At 40.0% G+C, this 18390-nt stretch overlaps 1 protein-coding gene and 1 pseudogene across 2 annotated transcripts in view; one reads left to right on the top strand and one right to left on the bottom strand.

Annotated features, from left to right (window-relative positions):
* Nucleotides 1–18390, bottom strand: part of LOC149144169 (F-box/RNI-like superfamily protein) — a 334943-nt gene that overhangs the window by 295992 nt on the left and 20561 nt on the right. The window lies entirely within an intron of this gene.
* On the top strand, nucleotides 13164–16456 carry LOC149144170 (autophagy protein 5 pseudogene; annotated as a pseudogene).

Genomic DNA, 18390 nt, shown 5'->3' with positions numbered 1-18390 from the left:
GTTCATTTTACTAGATTTAGTTATCGAAATAAAGGTACTTACTTGTCAAGTGAAGATGAGTTCTTCAACTTGATCTCAGTATTAATGATGATTGATGACTCCTTGATTATGTCTCGATACTTCTTGGATGATCTTCTTCAATGATAAGGAGGTCCTTGCTTCACCGAGAGGGAGATTTCCCTAGATCTTTTGACAACATCCTTGTTGATGATGACACTGTCCTTGATCTTGCTTTTCTTAGATGAGTAGACTTCAAGCTATTTTGATTTGTAGATTTCTTCAACTTGAGTAGGGTCTTTGTGGTCTTTAGTTGATGACTTGAGGATCCTGAGACTTCTTCTAGTGTAAACTTCTTCTTTGATCTAGGGTTTTGATACTTCTTTGTAGATCTTGACTTCAAGATGATACTCTTTGATCCTTCAGTGTCTCTTGATGAGATGCCCTTCCTTGACTTTGTCACCTTAGCTCTGATACCATGTTGAGAAATCTAGGGCAATGGTATTAGAAGATTTTTCTATAATGATAACTGCTTGAGAATGATTTTTACTTCTTTAGATTAGGATCTTCTATTTAGTTAGATTATTATAGTGTTCTTCTTCATCAAACAGCGACCAAAGCATAAACAATAAAGACACAAGAGACACAGAATGTAGGCGATCAGCCAGGGCCAAAACCTCTCCAACTTGAGACGGAAACCCAAACAAATTATTCTTCTTATAGATACTTCAATTAACAAATACCAAGACCAAGACCCTTAACCTATTTGCCTCTCCAAGACCAAGTCACAAGACCTTCTTATCCTTCTTGCCTAAGTCAACACAAGTCAACTTGCCTTCTTGCATTGCACTTCTCGACTAACCTGAAATTTCGACCTCTTTCCACAGACCTGCAATCCGTACCTCTACAATTTCGCACGTGGGAGGAGGTAGAGATAGAGTTTGGAGATACTTTCCTTCCTTCGCTATACTTGGAGACTTCTTTAGGTGAACTCAGCTTGTAATGACACCACTGCAGAAACCCTAGTTTTTGCCACACATGCAAGAAGTTTCGCTTTCCCTTTCCTTCCCTTCGCTGATTGTGAGGCTGCTTCTTCTTGTGATTCGTGCTCCCTTTTCTTATCTTGGATGCTTGACCAATATTTGTCCTCAAATGAAGATCGAGCTACCTATATTTGTGGTTTGTCCATGGGATATAGGCCAACTTGTCTTTTCTGGAATCATCTTATTTTTTCTTGTAGGTCAACTTCAAAGGGGCTCTTGTGACAAGGTCTTGGAGAATTTGACTTCTCTTTTACAATTTGCCCAAATGGGTCTTCATTACATGACATTGAATCGATAGCCTTTATGACTTGATGACCAAACCTAATAGCACTCAATGGGAGCTTCTACTAAAAATAAAATTCCTTGAGCATGAAACCCATGACTCAAGCATTACAAAATAATTTTCTTTTTCTTTTTTTCATCAATTACATAAATTCATAATTACACGTCATTATGAAGATTGAACCTAGTTACACTTTTCAAGAGTAATTCCCTCATTTACTTCAAGCACTGTTGTTGTTGAGTTGATCACTAAACCATCACTTGGAATTTCCATTGTTTGAACTACAATATCTGAATTGGTTTTAACTTCTATAGGTTTCTCTAATTCTTGAGTTGTGATATTGACTGGGTCAAAATTCGTATCTTTTTCTTCAATTTGGATTGAAGACTTCAACACTTCCTTCATGATAAATTCTTCTAATTTGTTGTTCAATGATTTCTTATCATTTTTTAGTTTCTTAATTTGAGTGAGTAGACTTTGATTATGATTTTTGAGACGTAAAACTTCCTCATTTTCTGAGTCAACTTTATTTTGGCATTCAAACTTCTCGTCTTTTAAACACTTGATTTGTTCTAATAATTTTTTGTTAAGGTCCTTCAAGTGTAAATTTTCCTCTTCTTTCTCTGATAGACTTTCGTTGAATTTCTTGTCAAAGCTTTCTTTTTCTTGTTCTAACTTGCGCTTCTTAGTTTTACACTTTTTTACTTGTGCAAGTAGTTTCTGGATATGCTATTTTAAACAAGAATTTTATTCGTTTTTATTGGATATGACATCCTCAAGCTCTTTTTGTTTCTCCAATATTATGTTTTGATTCTTTTGAGGTATTAATTTTGTAATATCTTTAAAGTCTTCTAATGATGACATTATCGATTTTGACTTCATTGTTATGTCTCAAAATGTGATCATCTTTTCGTTATAAGAAAACATGGGGAATAAAAAAAAAATTATCTATGTTTAACATGAACACACCCAATTCTCTAAACCAAGGTTGACCAAGAATTATGTCAACCACTATGTCATACATTTTAACAACACGAAATTGAAATATGTACTCATAATGATTTACTGTTATTTGTAAATCATTAATTTCATATTTTTTTCCAAAAAAATTTGGTGTTTCACCTACATTAGCATTTGAAATCAACAGTCAATTTGTCAGATTAATATTTATGTAATTTTCATCATTGTTTGTACTAATAGCGATATTAATTGTTTCCCCTTGGATAGTCCCTCTTAATGTAATTAACTCAAGATGTGTGATCAAAATACCCTTATAGGAAAATCGTCTTAACTTCATTTCTGAATTAGACTCCATTTTGTGTTTGTCGCAATGAACTTAGGGTTTTTAAAGTAACCGGGAACCCCCTTTTTTATAAACCTTCAAAACTTAAATATTTTCTTTTTTCCTTTCAATATAATTTGATCCCCTTTTTTGTACTTTATACTTTTTCACTTATAATGTCTTCCTTGTACTTTTGCTTTGAATTTTATGTGTTATATTCCCTTATATATCTTAGCATATATATGAAAACATTTTAAACAACTTTTATCAAAACAAATTAATTAATTCCACTTCTTAAAAGACAACTTAATCTCTTCTTAATAAGGTCGCGACTGTTGGTGAATGTTACCTTTCTATCCAATCTTATGTCTTAGTGGCACTTCAGTTGGAAATTGATGCTTCCTGATACAGACTTACGAACATGAATGTCTAATTCATTGTGTGGATGAGTGGGATTGTTCGTTGACGACAGCTACGGGGTCTGTCTGGCAATAGGTTCGGTTTTGTTTTTGTTTTAGCCCCTTTTATTTCTTTTAATTATTATTTATTTGTTTATTTTTAATCTTTTTCTTTTAATATTACATTTTGATTTTTTTTATATAATTAATTTTCACATTCTTTTTACTATTTTTTTCATAATTATTTTAACTCTTTTTTCTATAATTTTTTTCCAATTTATATATATATATATATATATTACTTTTTTTCTTCAGATATACTCTCTCTCTCTCTCTCTCTCTCTCTCTCTCTCTCTATATATATATATATATATATATATATATGGTCAGAGGCCTAATGGCAAAATAGAGAACCTCCGGAAACTTGTAGTGAAACGCTTCAACAGTAACAAAGTTGATGAATTTGACGGTCAAAGACCTAGATCGGAGAACGCAACTCTATGTAGTGGTTGAGCAGCTAGAGGATCGAACAACTCTGATACCAATGTAACGAACAAAGTTTGTATACTCAAAGGAATGCTCTGATACCAATGTAACGAACAAAGTTCATAGGTCCTGAACCAAAAGTGAACACATAACCTGTAGTAGACTTATGATCATCAGGGTCACCAACCCAATCAAAATCAGTGAAACCAACCAATAGAGGAGATGCTTTTGCACTGTAATGAATCCCAAACTGAACTGTACCTCAAACATAACGAAGTATTCTTTTACCTGCTTTCCAATGACTTTCATGTGGGTTTTGCATAAACCAAGCAATAAGGCCAACAACAAAGGAAAGGTCAGGACGAGTATGCGTCAGATACAAAAGTTTTCCTACAAGTTGACGGTACAAGGTAGCATCAACTTCAGGGGAAGTACAAGTGACTAAAAGTTTGGCTCCAGACTGAAAGGGAGAAGGGGCTGGCTTACAGTCTTCCATGTGAAAATGGCGTACAAGATCACAGGCATACTTGGACTGGGAAAGGGAAATACCTTCCTTGGATTACAAGACTTGAAGACCAAGAAAATAATGCAAGTGTCCTAACTCTGTCATTTCAAAATTCTTTTTAAGGTTGGACTTCATATGGTTTATAAGGTTGGGATCACTAACAATAAGGATAAGATCATCAACATAAAGAACAACAATGATAAGAGACTTGCCCACTTTCTTGGTGTAGACAGTGTTGTCAAAATGACACCTAGAAAAGCCAGTTTATAAAAGAAAGCTATCCATTTTGGCATACCAAGCCCGAGAGGCTTGCTTGAGACCATAAAGGGATTTCTTAAGCCGACATACAAGGTTGGAGTTTTTTTGTATAAAGCCAGTAGGTTGTTCCATATAGATTTCTTCATGCAAGTCCCCATTCAAAAACGCTGATTTAACATCCAAGTGATGGAGTTCCCATTTGAAAGAGGCAACAAGGGAAAGAACAAGGCGGATAGAGTTCATTTTGGCAACAGGGGAGAAGGTTTCAATATAGTCAATGCCTTCAACTTGTGAAAAACCCTTAGCAACAAGACGAACTTTATGTTTATCAACTTTTCCATCTGGTCCATACTTGGTTCTGTAAACCCATTTGCATCTAACAAGTTTTTGTCCCTTTGGAAGAGGAACAAGATCCCATGTATCATTTGCCAATAATGAACGATATTCTTCATTCATAGCTGTGTCCCAATCTGGATGGCCTGAAGCTTCTGCAAAGGTGTCAGGATCATAATTTGCTGAAGCTTGAGCCAGTAAATAAGAGGCTCTATCAAACTGAGAACGTGTACGTCGTTGATCTATAGGATCACCGGCAAGAGCGCCTGCTGTATCCCGAGTAGCACAGACCCATTTTGGAAGCTGAGGAGCTGAAAGAGGATCCTGAGAAGGCGGGGGAGGATTGTCATCCTCGATGTCATCATCTAAAGAAGAAATATTTTCAAAAATAGAAGGGATAGAGAGAGGTGGCACATCCACCGAACTAGGCTCGTATGCCGATATATTTTTAGCAAACTTTACATCTCTTCTAATGATAACATTTTTGGACTTAAGTGGAATAAGTCTATATCCTATGACATCTTCAGAATATCCAACAAAAATACATTTTTCACTCTTAGGTTCTAAAGCTTTATGCTTCTCATCTGGAATATGGGTCCATGCTTCACTTCCAAAAACACGAAAGTGACTTACATCTGGTTTAATTGACCTCCATGCTTCTTCTGGAGTGATATTCTTTAAAACCTTAGTAGGAGTGCGATTTACTATGTAATTTGCACAGTCAATTGCTTCTGCCCAAAAATTTAAGACTAAGTCCTTTAGATTGAAGCATACAATTAGCCATTTCCTTTAAGGTGTGATTCTTCCTTTCAGCTACACCATTTTGTTGTGGAGTATATGGAACAGTATGTTGCATTTGAATTCCATTCTCAGTGCAAAAGTTGATGAATTTGTTGTTAACATATTCTCTACCATTATTAGATCTTAACTTAAGAATTTGATGTCCAAATTGTTTTTCAACAAAGGCCTTAAAGGCCACGAACATGTTAAATACTTCACTCTTGAGTTGTAATAAGTATACCCAAGTGCGTCTGGAGAAATCATCAATGAAAGTTAAGAAATACTTGTAGCCAGAGAATGAAACAACTGGAAGTGGACCACATAAATCACTATGCACAAGCTGTAAAGGGGCTGAGGTGTGCCAAGAGGCACATTTTTCAAAACCATCCCGATGATGTTTTCCGAGTACACATCCAGAACAAACACAAACATACAAAAAAAACAAACCTTATGGCTTGAAGTTAGCTTTAGTCGAAAACTAAATATTTTCCTCAATGTTTCTGATTTTCCGAGATCGCACTAAGGCGCAATAGAAAAGAGCATACGCATGAGAAAAATCATTCATTTCTGTTTCTGATTTGCCCAGATCGCACAAAGTCACAGGGCAAAGAGCATACGCAGAAATGAAAGGTATAGTCCGGTAATAAAAAACAGAGAGCTAAATAAATCGAAATAAACAGAGAGATGAATAGTTAGAACTACAAATAAAGACTGTATACCTCCAGAAACCTAACTAGGGCTACCAGAAACCTTTTCGCGTGAAACGAAAGGGGTTCCTCACTGGAACAGATGCTCCTAACACAATAGAGCAGTCCTCTCGGCCCGAAAGCAATCAAAAACAGTAGATCTAGGAAACGACAATCGGATGCAGTTGTACCGACTTCAGATTTGGATCACCAACAGATGCGGCCCTCAAATAGCTCTGATACCATGTAGGAATTTACAAGGTAAGTTCCTCAGATAGAACACCAAAGGACACTACTCACAAACAGATCACAGATCCATACACTATTATTCTTGACGTGGTTAAAACAATCAAAGACGGAAACAGTCCACGGCCTGAGCCAACGCGGCCACTTCAGGGAATTTAGTAATAAGAGAATGAAAATTTACATAAGCTTCTCTCCTGAACGGTTACCCTACAAATGACCCTCCATGCTCTTTAAATAGAGATCATGGACCAATCGGGTGTTAAGCCATGGATCAAGTGTTGTAATACCGAGGAGAGAATGAACCGTTGAATCACTTCATGTCTAGAACATATCGTGACCGTCGGATTGTAAGTTACAAAAGTACATAGTAAAGAAACACACTTTACCTAACTCTACACTAGACCAAGTTATACTTAACTATTTCTTATGTGTCGGAATATCCTAACAGCTAAGTCTTGCTTCCTCCTATTTACTCTGGAGGGGGGAGCATGGACATTCATTACATCAAAAATATCTTCAGTCGAGTCTCAGCTGTCAGGTTGACTAGCTGTGTCGGTCGGCATGGCTCTTAGGCCCAAAAGCATTACAAAATTAATGGCCTCATTGAAAGGAGGCATGTTACAGGACACAAACAATTAAACAATCAGACAGAAAGTAAATGAAATATCTTCGTGCCCATCTTGCGATCGCCTCTACCTCAAGCTGTATTTTGCTCACGTATGGCCTCCTGTGTTGCCCAGCAGACTCCTGTCGCTTCTGTTTTTACTGCGTGAACGACCAGTTCTATGGAATAGGGAGTGGGTCGCTGTAAGTGCTTGTTTCGGCAGTTCGTTGTGTAGAGGAGTGAGGCTCCATGACGAGCCATTAAATCTTATTGAGCCTCCCATACTGGTTCACCATCGCACCATACTCTTATTCAATGCTCCAGCTACCCACCCATCCACCTTTACTACCCTGTACTGTGCTCTTGGAGCCTTGCTGTAATCGGGGCCTTTACCCTTACAGACACTACAGAATGGCAGGTTTCAATGTTCCTTAACCCCCCTTTAGTTTAGCCCCTTATACTGTTGTTCTCTTCATATGATCAGGGGTTGCGACCAGGGGCTTAGCCTTCAGGTGCTAAGACCTTTAGACCTGTGTCCGAGGGCCATTTTCCTTTGTTACTGGGAATCCTGCATCCCGGAAATATCCCAGGCCTGCCTTTGATAACACCCAGTGATACCTGCAATTATCAATCTACGGGATTGGGCCCACCAACTGTATCGCAATCACAATACGGGAGAGGGAGGGACCTTACGTCTTTTTACATCATCGGCCAATAGTCGGTGACACGAAGTCCTCATGAGATATGTCAAATAAAATATCGCATCCGAGAGGATTCTCCGCATGTCGCAATCGCAAGCCTGGAGACTTTGGTGTAGGAGCGCTTTAACATGTGCGATCGCCAATCGTCGATCTGCGGAGGATGACATCATCATTACCACGTGTCACCCTGTTAATGGTGACACATGTCACCCGAAAATGCCCCCTAGGACCCCTGAAAATGTCGAATCTGAGTGACACATGTCCTTCGTACTTGTCGCGTCACCTTCCGTATTGCCATGTGGAGGAGAGAGAAAGGGTCCGCCCAACCTTGGATTTTCCATGCATTTCTTTTGTTAATCTTTTTCGGCAATCCCCAACGATTTAACATTATATTGCAAATCGGCGATAACGTAAGGTTTTGGAGGGTGTGGGACTACGATGTTGCAGGATATGGGATCGCAGGATTGTGATATAGCAATATGCAAAAGTGTAGGATTTACCATATTCTGCCACGTGGAGAAGAGAAAAGGGGGCAGCCTGGCCTTGGTTTTTTCATGCATTTCCTTTGTTAATCATTTTCAGCGATTCTTGGTGATTTAACATTATATCGCAAATCGGTGATAACGCAAGGTTTTGGAGTGTGCGGGACTTCGATGTTGCGGGATCGCGGGACTGCGACATAGCGATATTGCGGGATGTGGGACCTGCTAGATGCAAAACTGCCCCTGACCTCCAATAAATAGCTCCGCCTACACCCACCAATAGCCGATTTGCAATTGTGATTGGCTCATGGTCCTGTGACATGCGATTTGCCTTTGTATTTGGTCCTTTCCTCCTTCTCTTCTGGCTTTCCATGGGCAACTTCAACATGCCATATCTATGATCCAGAAGTCCATTTTTGGACTTCCATATACCATTTGAAAGCTCTTTTCGGGTACTATGCAATGGGGAGGGTCCGATTTAGCTCTGAGAGCTTCTGTGGCCTGGGAAGGTGGCTTCAAACTTCACTACCCTTGGGCAACCTTGACCACCTGAAACCCACAATGCAATGATGAGAACCTGCAGAGCAGTAGCTATCCTTCCATTGGGCATGGAGTCATTCTTAAACAAAATATAAGTCTATGAAAATGGACTTTTTCCATCATAAACTGAAAAATTAAACGAACGAATGCAAACTGACTAAATGATTGTAAGATTCACTAATTGACTGGCTTACATAGCAAAAAACTTTTAAAAAAATTTAGACAACACGTCGCCAAAGTCTTAGGGCATTCTCCTTAGGCTTCAAACTTGAATGACAGTTGTCCATACCTACTGAAAATATAATTACTAGGTGATCTCTTCTCTCCAATGCAGCCAGTTAAGCAACTGGCTACTTGACTGAGTTCTGCTCATACCTCTTATGAGCAGGCAAAAGAAGAAAGGGAGTGGCAACTCAAGATTCCACTGATTCTGAAAACCAACCTTCCAATGATACCATCTCCACATCAGGGCACTGGACCTCATTCCATTGTTCTCTAGAAATTCAGCAATTAAAACCAACATGTACCTCATAAAATCTTCGAACAAGAACTTTAATATGTGTTCCCAACTTGGTAATTGATGCTCAACTCTTTTGATCTCCTCCACGAACCTTCTAATCGAGTTACTGATCTCCTTACCTTCTTCTATAAATCGTTCGATCTGCTTAATAATCAGCTTGGAGCCTCCAAGCACAATCGAGCATTCAACATTCACATTCCTTGTTGTCTGTAACCCAAGGAGCACTGCTTCATGTTCTGCCACGTTGTTGGTTGCCTCAAGCTCTGGCTTGGATGATCCGTCAAAATATAATTTACACACTTGGTTTTCATCTGTATGCTGGTGGTCTAACTGCCTTGTTAGGTGTACTGATGCCTTCTCTAAGCATGAGAGGTCGCTTTCTTTTCCATGTGCTGGGGAGTTTTCTAAGCCTTTAGCTAGGGTCACGGCTTTTATAAACCTAGATTCTCTGTACAGCCTCCTTTGCTCGCCTCCAAAAGTGGGAATTGTAGCATAAGTCAGATCTAGCTTGATAGAGCCCCCCACCTTGGAACCCCAAGATCTTGATAAGAGCATTCTGAACCGAGGAGAAATATCGGCCAACACTATGTCCATTACCACACTCTTCCCCGAGATCTGAACTAGGTTCACGACCAAGCCATTTATCATCCCTAAGCACTTGACTCTCTTGCAGTTGGAGGAGTACAAGTCCTTGTATGGTCTCGTGATCTGCAAGCCCAGTTGTTCCATTACCGCTAGTGGCATGAGGTTGTGTGAGGCTCCGGAGTCCAACATGTAGTTGTGTAATAAAAGATCATGGATCACCAAGGTCGCATAGAAAGGTGCAGTAGAAGGATTAGGTTCTTCTACACGCGGACCAAAAACAACCATTGACCTCTCCTCTTGGAGATTTAAACTATCATGGGTTGGTGCTGAGGTAGAGGGATGCTTGAATTGAGAGACTTGAGCTTTATAAGTAGGCTGCTTTAGAAGCTCAATCAGAGGGACACGAATCTTTACCTTTTCAAGCTCCCTCTGGAGATTGAATGTAGGTTGGACTTTTTCTATACTTCTGGGCTTTGTTCCTTCTTCATTACCACTAGCAGTTTTCAGCGGAGCAAGTGCCTCCTTGTCAATGTGTCCCTCTGCACTATTGCTTTCCTTATTTGCAGAGACTTTCATCTTGGAAGGGTCAAGATTTAGCTTGCCTTCCCCTTTGTCTGGTACTGGAGGAATAACTTGGGGAGTTGTTTCCTCCTGTTGCTCTGGTTCTCTTGACCTCTTCTTTGAAGATCTTAGATTATATTTACATTGTGGTTGTGCTTGCATGAACTCTGCAAACTGTTTGCAATAATAATCTATATCATCCTCATTTGTTGCTTCTCCATCATGACTGACCTCTTGGTGAACCATATTCTCCTGTTCTTCTTCAGGGAAAGCGGAATATAAGTTTCCCTGCATCTCCTATGTATCTGACAATTGCTCATCGGGACCATCTTCTAAGTATAAAGGATGAGGGATCTGGTCGAGCTACTCCTTTCTCTCCCTTGGAAGTATTTGCAATGGAGGTCTTCTATACTGCAGGTTGTAACCCCGGTTGTTGACTTGAGCATTCTGTTTGAAGAGGCTCTTGTTCTCAATCTCAAACTTTCCAACCTTCTGTGATAAACTCCTGATGAGTTTTTCTAGTTCCTCCATCTTCAGGTCTGGTGACTCTATATCTCGACTAGAGGAAGATGCCTCTTATTCCCCTCTTTTGTTCTCAGTAGGTTCTTGCTTTCCTCTTGACTTTGCTACAAACGCGAAATTTGCCTTCACCTCAAGTGTGTCAATTTGGAGTTGATCTAAAGTGATAGACTTCCTTTCCCTTAGAGTAAAGCCAAATTTAAACTCAAATGCTCCCAAAAAGGCTACTCAGGCAGCAGTTAGAGGAGGCTTTATCTCAACTAGTAGGTTATTGTATTGCTTGTTGAACCTCTTTATAAATTTTAAGATATCCTCTTTCAGCTTTTCTTTATGGCGTTAAACTCTGTGAGGAGGTACTCATGCTTTCTCTTTTCACCCCATTTCTGTGTGAAAGAGTTTTCAAGTTCCTCCCATGTAATGATGGAGGGATTGGGTAGGGATTTGACCATTTTCTAGCCTCTCCATCAAGGGATTGTACAAAAAGTCTCATAACCACATCGAGTTGTTCCACGTTTATGACTCTGTGTCGTGTTATCATCTTCCCCATTGAACCTAGGCAAGATGCTTTAGGTAGTCCTCGGGCATTGCACTCGGAGGCTGAGGTAAGTTAAGAGGTGCATATTTAGTCAGCAAAAAACTTGGAAGAGCCATTTGGATTAATGGAGGGGGATTGAGACTTGACTGAGGAAATTGGCCCAAAAACACAGTGGTAGGAGTGGCTAGACTGAATGCAAGGTATGTCAGGGCCTTAGAAACAAATCTTGAGTAGTGAGTAATAGCAGGCTAAGCGTTGGATGAGGAAGCCTCAAAGGCTAGTGAGATGGTAGTATCAGCAAGGAGGGTTTTCTCTTTCCAGACTTTCTTGAAAATTAATTTTTCTGGGTCAGATATGAATGGGGCTTTCTGCTGAGATAAATCTGAGCGAGTATGAGGCCTTTTAAAAGTCAGGGTGATAAATGATAATGGAGGGTTGCGAAGTCGCCAAGGTGATGTGAATGCAATCAAAACAGACTTCGCTCACCTACACAAAGAGTGTTCGATTTGTCATATCCCAGGGGAAAAATCCTTCAATATGTTCCCCAACAACGGAGCCAAAAGATGTTGTAGCTCCCAGAGACAGCCTTGGATTGCTTCCAAGACTAGTGCCTAGGCACATCTAGATTTTGTGTATCTCATATGATTTTCTAGAGATAGAGACATCAAATATAGTGTATATCTATATATATAATGGGTGCTAAGACCTTTAGACCTGTGTCTGGGGGCCGTTTTCCTTTGTTACTGGGAATCCCACATCCCAGAAATATCTCGTCACTGCCTTTGATAACATCCAGTGATACCTGCGATCGTCGATCTGTGGGATTAGGCCCACCAACTCTATCGCAATCGCAATATAGGAGAGGGAGGGACCTTACGTTTTTTTACATCACCGGCCGACAATCCGGACGCGAAGTCCTCATGAGATATATCAAATAAAATATCGCATTCGGGAGGATTCCCTGCATATCGTAATCGCAAGCCTAGAGACTTTGGTGCAGGAGCGCTTTAACTTGTGCGATCGTCGATCTGCAGGGGGTAACGTCATCACTACCACGTGTCACCTTGTGAGTGGTGACACGTGTCACCCGAAAATGCCCCCATAGGACCCCTGAAAATGTCGAATATGAGTGACATGTGTCATCCATACTTGTCGTGTCACCTTCCGTACTGCCACATGGAGGAGAAAGAAAGGATCCACCCATCCTTAGTTTTTCCATGCATTTCCTTTGTTAATCCTTTTCGGCCTCCCCTGGCGCTTTTACACTAGATCGCAAAATCGGCAATTCGCAGGGCTTTTAAAGTGGTAGCCCCTCTGTTCCGCCTATTGCCGATATTGCGGGACTGCGGAGTGCGGGATTGCGGGAATGCGGGATTACGGGATGCAGGAGTGCGGGATTTACCATATTCCGCCACGTGGAAGAGAGAGAAGGGAACGGCCCGGCCTTGGTTTTTTCATGCATTTCCTTTGTTAATCATTTTCGGCGATCCCCGACGATTTAACATTATATCGCAAATCGGTGATAACGCAAGGTTTTGGAGTGTGCGAGACTGCGATGTTACGGGACCGCGACACTGCAATATAGTGATATGCGGGAGTGCGGGATTTACCATATTCCACCACGTGGAGGAAAGAGAAGGGGGCGGTCCGGACTTGGTTTTTTCATGCATTTCCTTTGTTAATCCTTTTCGGCAATCCCCGGCGATTTAACATTATATCGCAAATCGGTGATAACGCGAGGTTTTGGAGTGCGCGGGACTATGATGTCGCGGGATGCAGGATCGCAGGACTACGATATAGCGATATTGCAGGATGCGGTATGCAAGACCTGTGGGATGCGGGACGGCCCCTGACCTCTGATATGCAATAAACAACTCCGCCTGGCCCTGTTGATAGCCGATTTGCGATTACAATTGGCTCATGGTCATGCGATATGCGATTTGCCTTTTTATTGCGTCCTTTCCTCCTTGTCTTCTGGCTTTCCATGGGTAACTTCAACATGTCATATCTTATGATCCAGAAGTCCATTTTCGGACTTCCATATACCGTTTGAAAGCTCTTTTCAGGGACCACTATGCAATGGGAAGGTCCGATTTAGCTCTGAGATCTTCCGTGGCTTGGGAAGGTGACTTCAAAGTTCACTGCCCTTGGGCAACCTTGACCAATTAAAACCCACAATGCAATGAGTGACAACACCAAGGAAGGTGTTGCTCACCACTCCCATGTTGTCTCTGAAGAACACACGCTTGCCTCTTGTCAAAGACTTGGTGAGAATGTTTTCTACCTGCTCATTAGTGGATATATACTCAAGCTTCATTGCCCTTCGTTGAACCCAGTCTCTAATGAAGTAGTTTATGATCTCTATATGCTTTGATAGATCGTGAAATACTAGATTCTTGAAGAGTTTAATACATCTTTGATTGTCACAACAAATCGTAGTTGGTCTCGACATCTAACCACATAGACCATGAAGCATCTGCGAAGCCATAATGCCTCACACCTTACTTGACTAACTGCCATGTACTCTACCTCTGCGCTGCTCAATGCTACAAACTTTTGTTTCGTGTTGAGTGTTATGAATATTATTCATAACAAGTAAATAAATAAAATAAATGTAAATATTAAATAATCAAATATTTATAATGTTAAATAGTCATTAAGTTAAGTGAAAAGGCATGTCCAAAAGACATGCCCAGTCACGAAAGGACACCTGTTTAGGTATATATGCGGGTCCTCATTGTAACATTCATCACTTAAACATTTTTATATATATAATAAATTATTATTAAAATACCTCTTGTGTATTTTTACATTCAAGCCTCCAAGCTACAAGTTTTCATGCTTCAGTAACAGTGTTTATGCTTCAGTGGTATCAGAGCCATGGCACACAATATAATCATGCGGGTTTTCGAACGTTGTTCGCTGCACAATGTGCCATTACGTTCACGTCCTGAATGCGTTAAGTAGTTTAGTAAAATTCAAGAAGCATTTCAGCGTTTAGAAAAATCATATGCAAAAGTTAAAGCTTGTCGAAAGGAAATCGATAATAGGGAAGATGATAGCAACCATGGAGAAACAGAACAAGGGGAAGCAGAAGAAGAAGATTTTGATCAGAATGATGATAATAAACAAGAAGATGTGATAGATAATGATGAAAATGAAAAGGATATCAAACAAGAAGATGTGATAGATAATGATGAAAATGAAAAGGATATCAATCAAGATGATGAAGAAGATGTCAATGAGGAACCGCCATCGGTGGCTCTTGAGAAAAATCACGCTCTTGAAGATGTGGAGAATGTGAATACCTTCGAGAAAACAGGGATGGTGGGTAAAGGTAGTTCAATTATTACTGCAACTAGTGTGACTGTTGGTGTAAGTGACATTCAGAGTTGTCCACAGTTAAATATTGATCTTAATGTGCCTGATGAAGTAGTGGAAGATGGTTTGATGACTTGTTTTTCCTCTCAAATTTCTACACGTGTGACAAGTTCAAAGCTTGCTACTGTAAGTGATCATAATTTTGTGCTTTCATTAAGGGAACCGTCTGCTTGCAAATATGTGTGGATGGGCAACATTCCACTGCAAGTTCATTTGCATGATTCCAAAGTTACAACAGTTCCTGTCCCCCCACCTCTTCTGGTCTTGGCTCCTCATAATGGATACCGTCCTCTTCTTACTCCTGTCATAAAACCTCATTTTCAGAGTTCCTTGCCCCCTGGAACAGATACAGTACGGTTTGACTACAAAGGCTTACCTTTGAAATGGTACATTCCAACTGGATTCTTGTTTGATATTCTTTGTGCAGAGCCGGAAAAGCCATGGAATATAGTAGTTTACTTTAGAGGGTATCTAGCAAATATATTAAGCCCATGTGAGGGTAAAGACAACGTGAAATGGAGTTTTATAAATTCACTAAAAGAGGCATCCTTCATAATGAACGAAAGCACAAGGAATATAATGAACATGTCAAAACTAGATCAAATAGAGCTACGGCGATGTGTTGTAAAAGGTGACATGGATGGTTATAATCGATTTTCTACACGACTTAGGCCAGGCCCTGTTGTTGAGGATGGTGCTTCTGGAACAAATTTTGGTAAAGGGTTATCAAATTAGCGGAACCATGGTGAAAGTGACAGTGTTGAAACAAGTAGAACTGGAAAGATCCCACTTCGGTTGTATTTGCGTCATCTAAAAGAAGTTCGAGATGATCTTGTTGCATTGTCAGTGGACTGTTGGGATGAGATAACTTATATCAACAAGGCTATAGAAATTCCAAAAGATGAAGGTTCAACTTTTACTCTAGGTGTTGCACTGGCAAGTGTGCTCATTGAACTTTTTCCAAAACATTTTCTAGGCGAAGAGAGCAAGAGATCTGCTAATTCCAGTAGCAAGTGCACAAAATCTGTATTGGAGGATGATAAGAAACGAAGAGGTTCTGCTGTCACTTCGCAAGTGGAAAGTGAAAATACATTGCTTTCTTCAAATCAGGTTGATTCAAAAATGGACGATGATCATGTTGTTTATGGTGGAGACATTCCACGGGAATATGTTGAAGGTGAGTCAATGGACCATGATCTCTATGAGGAAGAAGATAATGACTCCCAGCAACATCAATTCAATGCTACAACAGCCATAGAAATGAAAAAACGGATAACTGAATTAGAAGAAGAGGCGAATGCCATCAAGGAAATGCAAGCTAAAGTTGAGACCGAGATGGGTTTAAATTCAAGCTCTACCCAAAGTGAGCCAACCAGGGAGGATGTCGATTCAGGCTCAGTATTTGTTAGCAATGTTGATTACTCTTGCACCCCTGAAGATCTGCGGCTCCATGTTTTGGCTTGTGGAATAGTTAATAGAATTACAATCAAGTCCGACAAATATGGGCATCCAAAAGGGTTTGCTTACGTTGAATTTTTGGAACCGAAGGTCGTTCCAAGAGCTTTGGCATTGAATGATTCTAAGTTACATAACCGAAAACTTCAGTTTTATGCTGCGAGAAAAAGAAAAAAAAAAAGTTGGCGTTTCTGTTCAGGCAACCGACAAACCCTTCCCTGTTTTGTCCGTCGACTGCTTGTCCTTCTAGAACGGTATATGCAGTCGAGAATGTAGCAACTGGCAATGCTCCGTCAACTGCTTGTCCTTCTAGAACGGTATATGTTCCTCCTCTGCGAAATAGCCCTCAAGTTTCGAATCCATCTTCTACAAATGTTGCTTCCACTGATTTTGGCTCCCTGCCAGACTTTGGTTCTGTTCGGATAGCCCGTCACAAATCCGTCAAATGGTGAACGAAGCATCGTGACGGTTGTCGATTTGGTAAATACGTATTAAGTTAATATACATATAAAGTTATATATATATATATATATATAACTTTATATATTAACTTATATATATAATAAATATATATTATAACTTTATAATATATATAGTTTATAAAAAAAAATATTATTATTATTTTAAAAAAATCCGTATTTAAATAAATAAATTAAAAACCCTTGTTTCAAGACAATATTATAGATTCTACATGACGAGACGCTTGCCAGATTATATACATTGAGTGACAGACACTAAGTGAAAAAAAAAAAACAACATTAAAGCTTTGAGGACAAAGCTTCTGAAGGAAGAGGCTATGTTATGAATATAAGTCATAACAAGTAAATAAATAAAATAAATGTAAATATTAAATAATCAAATATTTATTATGTTAAATAGTTATCAAGTTAAGTGAAAAGGCATGTCTAAAAGACATGCCCAGTCACGAAAGGCCACCTGCTTAGGTATATATATGCGGGTCCTCATTGTAACATTCATCACTTATACATTTTTATATATATAATAAATTATTATTAAAATAATACCACTTGTGTATTTTTACATTCAAGACTCCAAGCTATCAGTTTTCATGCTTCAGTAACAGTTTTTATGCTTCACTGAGCCATGACACAACTGTCGAGCCCAATGAAAAACAACATCCGGAAGTGCTCTTCCGGTCACTTACACTGCCAGCCCAATCTGAGTTTGTGCAAACAATCAATCTGACCCCATTACATCTAACATAGTCCAACCCATAATCCATTGTGCCCTGTAAGTACCTCAACACATGTTTTGTAGCCACCTAGTGTACTCTCCAAGGCTCCATCATAAACTGACTCAATGAGTTGACTACAAAACAAATATCTGGTCTAGTGTTGACCGGATACATCAATGACCCGATCAACTAACAATACAAGGTGGGATCCACCAACTCAGAATCAGCATCAGGAAGCTTCTTCGAGTTGGTGATCATAGGAGTAGCCATAGTCCTGCAACCATCCATACGAAATCTCCTCAAGATATCTCTCGCATACCTGCCCTGCCCACAAAAATGTGCCCATCCTCCTGCCAAACCTCCACCCCAAAAGTAATGTATCAGCCCCATATCAGTCATATCAAACTCTGAAGCAAGATCTCTCTTGCAGTGCTGGATGAGATTGTCCTTCCCCGTAATACACAAGTCATCCACATACAGTACCAGAATGGGTGGATCGTCACCTACAAGGATAAAGTATAGGTTCGAATCTGCGTCACTCTTTTGGAAACCCATCTGCTGCAAGTAGGCATCAATCCTCTCATACCATGCCCTCAGTGCCTGCTTCAATCCATACAAGGCTTTCTCCAGCCTACATACATGAGACTCCCTCCCATGCAACTCAAAGCCCTCAGGTTGCTCAATGTACACCTCCTCCTATATAAAACCATTGATAAAGGTGGTCTTCACCTCAATCTGATGAATCCACCAACCCATCTGCTCTAATGGAAGTATAACGAGCAACAAGCGCAAAGGTCTCCTCGTAGTCAACTCCCTCTACCTGTGAGAACCCCCACGCCACAAATCAAGCTTTGAACTTCTCAACGCTGCCATCTGCAACGTGTTTGACCTTGTAGAGCCACCTGGAAGTCACAATCGACTTTCCATCAAGACGTGGCACTACCTCCCACACATCATTCTTCGTGATAGAGGCATACTCCTCGACCATGGCATCCCTCCAAATCTGTTGTCTAGC

This window comes from Pinus tabuliformis, chromosome X (assembly GCF_031772625.1).
Source record: "Pinus tabuliformis cultivar Carrire ecotype Pingquan chromosome X, CPIR1, whole genome shotgun sequence".
NCBI classification, from domain to species: Eukaryota; Viridiplantae; Streptophyta; class Pinopsida; order Pinales; family Pinaceae; genus Pinus; species Pinus tabuliformis.
The sequence above is the reverse complement of the archived record's forward strand: the minus strand, read 5'-3'. Positions and strand labels throughout refer to the sequence as shown.